This window comes from Pseudopipra pipra, chromosome 2 (assembly GCF_036250125.1).
Source record: "Pseudopipra pipra isolate bDixPip1 chromosome 2, bDixPip1.hap1, whole genome shotgun sequence".
NCBI classification, from domain to species: domain Eukaryota; kingdom Metazoa; phylum Chordata; class Aves; order Passeriformes; family Pipridae; genus Pseudopipra; species Pseudopipra pipra.
In genome coordinates this window covers 52,835,722-52,842,417 of record NC_087550.1, presented here as the reverse complement: position 1 = coordinate 52,842,417, position 6,696 = coordinate 52,835,722, and positions in this window count along the sequence as shown.

The following is a 6,696-nucleotide window of genomic DNA, read 5'->3' as shown; positions in this document are numbered from 1 at the left end:
CCTATCTACACATGTGTGCTGGTTTAAAGGTAAACCAGCAGGGGAAATGAACTCAACTCAAAAGAGAGATTATAAATCAGAATAACAATTTAATAAAATAATACAATAAGTATGATTATACAGACAAACAATTGGTTTTAACCCACAAAACCCAAACGTATAACCAAACACCCTGGGGCATGAACAGAGTGGTGTTCTTTGGGCCCTCTGAGTCCAAAATAAAAGGAGAGGGGAAAACCTGTTGGTGAGAGTGCTGTTGCAGTCTGGTCAAGAGTGGTGATCGCAGTCCAGTCGAGGGTGGTGATTGCAGTCCGGTTGAAAAGTGGTGGTTGCAGTCAAGTCAAGAGTGGTGGTCTGCAGTCTGGTTGAGAGTGGTGGTCTGCAGTCTTCCTCTGGATCCCACAAGTGGTTAAAAAAGTTCCAAGACTCCAAGATTATATATTCTCCAGTTCAGGCAGGAATGCCCAGCACTTCCCTCAGGGCGGGGAGCTTCACAAAGGGTGTGAGGACAAGAGCATCCTCCTATCTCACAGGCCTCTTACTACCTAGTTTATAGCCTGAGGAGTCAGGCTCTATGGGCAGATGGTGTAAATGGTTCATTGATAACAGTTTCTGGGAAATGGCATGGAAGGCTATAAAATACACAGTTTTGAGTTACACCCATACAATGATGAACTGGTCCCAGCTGTTCTAACTAGGACAACATGAAAAAAAAGTCCCCCTCAGTGGTCTTGGATGTTTGCATCCATCTATTTCACATTACTAGTAAAATATGGAGTAAAACATGACTGATAAAAGCTTGGAAATATTAAATAATGGGAAGAATAATATGTTGCTAGAAAGTTATATGGATGCATCTAAACTAGAAACAGGTAAACAAACTTGTGTTTTAGTATGCCCAAACCTGTGGTCACAGACTGAATAAACTGGAAAATAAGAAATTATATTCCAGGGCTATATAACTGGGGAAAAATAAACTGAGTTATCAGAGTGTTCATCAGCTGTATGTTAGCTCTCTTTAAGACACTTGAACTGAAAGAACTGGTATGAACATTGCATATAGAAGCTATAGGACAATACTGAGTTGGTCTTGGGACTGCACTCTGCATTCAGCAGTGTTGGAGTAATAGTACAGTGCTGTCTTTTCTGAGTGTTCACGTTTCAGAGGAGAGGTGATCACAGTGTCTACTTCTTGCTTTATATAATAACACGTTCTAAAATATTGTAAAAGAAAAAATATCTTAGTAATGTACTATAAATGAAATTACTGTTGGCACCACATTGTTAGAAAGTTAGAAATGGATCAAAATTGCTGAATTTTGTGTGCTGTCTCTGTTGTGAATGGTATAGCAAAATTAGACATATTAGAAGGGGTTCTATTGCTATATATATTTTACTTCTGAATGGCAAATTTCTTTTGAGCTGTATATCTAATTAATCTGTTATAGATTTCCCCTTCTATGTGGTCAGAATTTTTTCTCAAATCATTGACCAAGTAGATGCTGCTTTCTAAGACAACTTCTCATTACTTTCTCATCTAAGATAGACTCAGGTAAGGCATGGGTAGATTTATTGTACTGTATGGGATGAAATAGGTGAATTATTAGACATTTCACACCATTAATTTCTATGGGGAAAGTCCAAAAATTATTCATAATGTCCTCTAAATTAGACCCCTTCCCATTAAATTCACTTGGAACCTTTTTTTGTTTGCTTTAATTCTGCTACTGTATAAAGGAACTGTAAATTGGTGCAATCATTATGCCAGCAGTCAAGAAGGTCTGAGTTAAAGTAAATTGGAAGCTCAGTTTGACCTGTATTGTCTTCAGGGTCTGTACCGTACAGATAACATAGAAATGCCAAAAATAATGTTTCACCATTGTTTCTACCTGTCAGAACTTCCTACCAAAAAAGTTCTCTGTCAGCTTTCTACCAGAAGCTCTCACCAGAGCTTCCTGCTGGAGTTTTCCTGCAAAAAGATCCTACTATTTTTTATGGTTATCATATCTCTTCGAACATCTGAATAGGGCTACATGCCAAGAAACCATGTACAACCTCTTTTAAACACTATAAAAGTTGAGGAAAAATTTTGGAAAACCAGGGAGGGAGGAGTGGGAGAGAGAACTGGTCACTGCAGCCGAGAATCTATCCCCACCTCCCCCTCACTTTTCTCCTGCCACCGTATGCTGCCTACCTGTCACCAGAGACTGGAACTTTGCCGACCTGGAGAGCACTGAGACCCACCGTGTGACATGCGTGAGTTGTATCTACTCTTACCATGTTTCTGAGGGCCAAAAGGTGCGGCTGAACCGAGACCCCTGCACGGCCTGGGACACAGCTCAGCGTGAGCAGCGAAACCCACATTTTGGCTGCATTCCAAAGAATTAAAGCTCTTAAGACCTCCCCGCAGCTAAAGAGATAACATCGAAAAGCGGTAGAGACAGAGAAAAAAAAAAAAAAGGCAGAAACAGCTTCTCCCCCCCCGCCACAGGCCAGCTCAGTGGAGAGGTAGTCTTTGGTGGTATCTTTTCTCTGCTTCTAGAGGTAATCTTAGCATTTTCCAACCTTTTCTTATTTTTTCCTCTTTCTCTTTGCGTCTCTTAGCAATTAATAAAATCAGTTTTGGTATCAACAGATAACTTGTGTGAGTTTTAATTTTGCTCAAGGGAATATACGAATCTGGAGTTCTTTCTGCAACATTTAAGCAGATTGTAACACGGTCCTTGGTGTACAAACTCATGCAAATCAGCTTTCTTCCGTCTGCTTTAAAGGAAATTCACAACTGTGTATGTGTACAAATTACGCTCTGATTGTTGGCAAAAGGCTTAAACTGGCATAGCTTTCTAACATATCATATATAAGTAATTTCAGAGGTTCATACCTTCTAAGGCCAGGAAAGATCATCTTAATCATTTTACCAGACTTTAACGCAAACCATGGGACTCTTTGAACTAATCTGTGATTCAGCTGTAGTAGGTGTAACTGAAGGCTTTAAGTGACAGTAATTTTTAATGATTTCCAGCCCCTTGAATGCTTTCACAATGAAAACGCAATGTGCAGAATTAAACTCTCTGACAATACATCTTTCTTCCCTTAGCCAGCTTTCCTGAATTTGCAAGTGTCTGTAAACTATATATTGAAAAGTATGTGACTGGAACATAAGTTTTAAAAGAAAAATATACAATTATATTTTAAAAATTCCACTGAGAAAAGAAAGCATCAAACAGAAAGTCTGGGAAAAACTAATAATTAAACTGTACTGATTTCACCCAACAGAATCTAAGGGTAAGTCAATGAGACTAGGTGTAAGAGAATTTATCTTCATGTGCCTTTTTAAAGCTTGACCTGTAATTACAAAGTAAAGCCTCTTGAATTTCTTTGGTAAAAGATGAAAAATAGCTATTATTATGCTGGAGGATTTTTTTTTTTTTCAGTTTACAGCCAAAACAATTCTAGGATAAATGAAAAGAGGAAAGTTAGCTCAAAAGTATAAGAGTGTATTTTGCTTTCTACTGTTCTTTTGCATTGGTATTGGTATGAATCCTACCCACTGGCCACATGTATGATTGTTTTTCGCTGGAGCATAATTCATTAAATTAATTCTTTTGCCAAAATTTCAAGTGTTCTTGGAACTCTGTTTTTCTAAACCCAGAGAAAAGGCAGAAGAGCTGGAATTATGTTCACATCTCCAGCCAGAGCAATTAGCACTGAAAAGCATGATATATAGTCCAGACTTTGGAATGGGGTATTTTATGTTTGTTTGTTGCCAAGGTGGCCTATTCTGATACTACATCTTGACTGCAATTCTTTAAGGGTCAAGGAGCATCTGTTGTTTATAAAAATACAGTAACTGCAGTAGAGAATGACTTTGAGGACAACATGAAAAGCAAGTATCACTTCAGAGACAGTGGAAGATGAGACCTTGTTTCAGAATAGGTATTCAGCAGGATAATTCTGAGAATACTTAGGGAAAAGACTGTAGAATATGGCTATGAATCAAGCAAAACACAGACCCAAAACAAATGCAATAATATGCTGCTAGCAGGGAAACAGACCTGAACTGTTTGCCTTGTGAATATGTTATGAAAAAAAGATGTGTTCTTGAGAAAGTTCATGCTTTTCTTTCTTATTGTAGCTACCACACGGTATATGCAGATTTATGAAAAGAAAAAAATAGGTGGTATATCACATCAAACTATTTATTTGGATATCCCACTTGATTAGTATAGGTGCTGGTGATTGCAATTTGAGTAAAGCTCAGTAAACAAAAGGTTTGGTGAAACCAGGATAAATGCAACACATTGCAGGCTTGTCGTTCTAGCTTGATTCAGACCTGTCTTGTCACTATAGACCTACCCAGAAATTCCTAGGCTATGTCTGATGCTTCTTGCTGTCTGAAGTCCTGATCCTGTCCTGGATTTCCTGATAATTTCCCAGCTCAACCTTGGATGTTCCCCAATCCTACAAGCTTGTCTGGGGATCTTGACTGATCATGATTATTACCACCAGTTCTGCTGATCTAAAATCAGACATTTCTAATTTTGGAGAGTATGGGTATGATAAGAACAAAAAGATGTTAAGAATTCTGCTGCAGTGATAACCTGCCTGCAAATCTCTCAAGAAAAGATATTGAATTGATAAGGAAAAAATAAAAGATATGAAAGAAAAAGGTAACCAAGTCTCAACACTTAAAAGTTTTGAATATAACTACAAAACCGAAACTGAGCAACAGTTAGAGCCTTTGTCAGTATATCAGGTGACAGCAGCAGTAGCTGCCTTCTGTCTGTACAATGCCTTTCAATGAAAGACCTGTCTCAGCCCCTTACTCTTTTACTAACCTTATGCCCACAAGTTGCAGATATTCATGTCTAGCTTTACAGTGAATTTGGTACTTTGAGTAAAATAATCTTTGGGTCTTCTTTACAGATGATATTAAAGAAAAATAATGCCAAAGGAATCAGTTAACAAAAAGGAGGGTCATGCATGAGCTGTTTCTCCTTGATGGTCAAGCACTGTAGTAACAGCTGGACAAATTCAACCTTGTGTATGCTTGAATAAGTCCATGTACAATAGAAATGAGTGATCAATGTGTTCAGCATGATACAAAAGCATAACAGGATTGAAAAGCAGTAGATACCAGTAAACACTGTAGTATCTCAGTAGTCTTCTATGGAGAGCCTCATTACCATCATGAAAGATTGCAAGGAGCACAGAACAGGTAAATGATTTTAATAGCTATTTTGATCCTGCCTGCTTAACTAGCTTTTAGAGGAAGAATAGGCAACATATAGTAAAGCACTTTGAAATGAGAGGGGGAAGAGTTTATGAGAGCTCTGCCAAAGGGCTGTCACTTTTGCTAGTAAAAATAGAGGCCACATTACACTTCTTAAACTACTGTCACAAGGACTCTTGGCCAAGGGGTGAGGCCGACCTCTATGCTGCTATAGATAGCTTTTCGCAGATAAGGTTGTTCAGTGTATATCTGAGTGCTTTAGAGAAAAAGATGGAAAATAAAGAGACATCAGAACTTATGCCAAAACATTAAAGACTACCCAGAAGAAACTGGCTTAAGAAAGAAATTAGTATCAGACCTGTTTGGGGTGTGAGGGAAGAATTGCATTAATCTTTTTTGTTGATTTGGTTTCCCATTCTACCCTAACAAACAGAATATAGCTATTAAATGTCTTCTAGTTGTTCTCAATATTTGCAGGCATTCTAGTGAAAACTTGAGAGTAGAAATCTATTTACTGCTCACATGGCAAATGTTTGAGAGAATACATTGTGAATTTTTGATCTAAGATATTTGCACCAGATACCCGAGTTTATTTACGTTTATACATTCGTTGAACAAAAATTTCTCTGTCAAGAAAAATAATGTTGCATTTGAAAAACAGTTCAAATGAAGAGTTTAAAATCCCTGTAACTGAGAGAAAATATGCAATGAATATTTGCAGGTAATGAATATAGTTGAGAAAGTATTAAGCTACTCCTAGGCACTTAGTACATAGAAAACGGGCAAATTGTTATTAAATTGTTCACTGTGAATCATTTGCTCTTCCACACTCTCCAAGTCACTCTTATTTTGATCTGATTATATGATCGAGAGAGTACAATGCCAGGGGAGCGTATCTTCCTTAAAAAAAGAACAGGTTTTACTACTGTTATTTAATTTTAGTGATAAGCATTGAAATATCAGTGATGTCTACTTACAAACAGGAGTTTTGTACTGCTTGGTTCACTGTCAGGAAGAAGAGACCATCTCAGTTTAGCATTAATATGCAGAGACCGTACTTCAGAAAAAAAAAAAAAAAAAAAACCAACAAAAAACCCAAGAGACTTTTTAATTGTGAAGGTCATTTTTTACCTAAATGCTTAAAGAAGGAATGGAGAGAAAGTTTGAATAGATGGTGGCAAGGCAAGGAGGGGAAATGTAGTTACTACATCACGAAACTTTAGAAGGGTAAAAAAAAATAAAAAAAAAAATCCAGAAAGCTCTTGTACATTGGTATAAAATATTATAAGTGATAATAATATCTATTTTCTTGCATCCCTGTTCCCTTCTAAAGCCTGGTACCTTCTCTGGCGGGATTAAACTTTGATTCATGTCATCATGGAGAAGAAATCACTTAGTGTTTAAGTAAGACTAAATTAAAATGAAATGGATACGTGTTGAAAGGATAATTAGCTATTACCTAT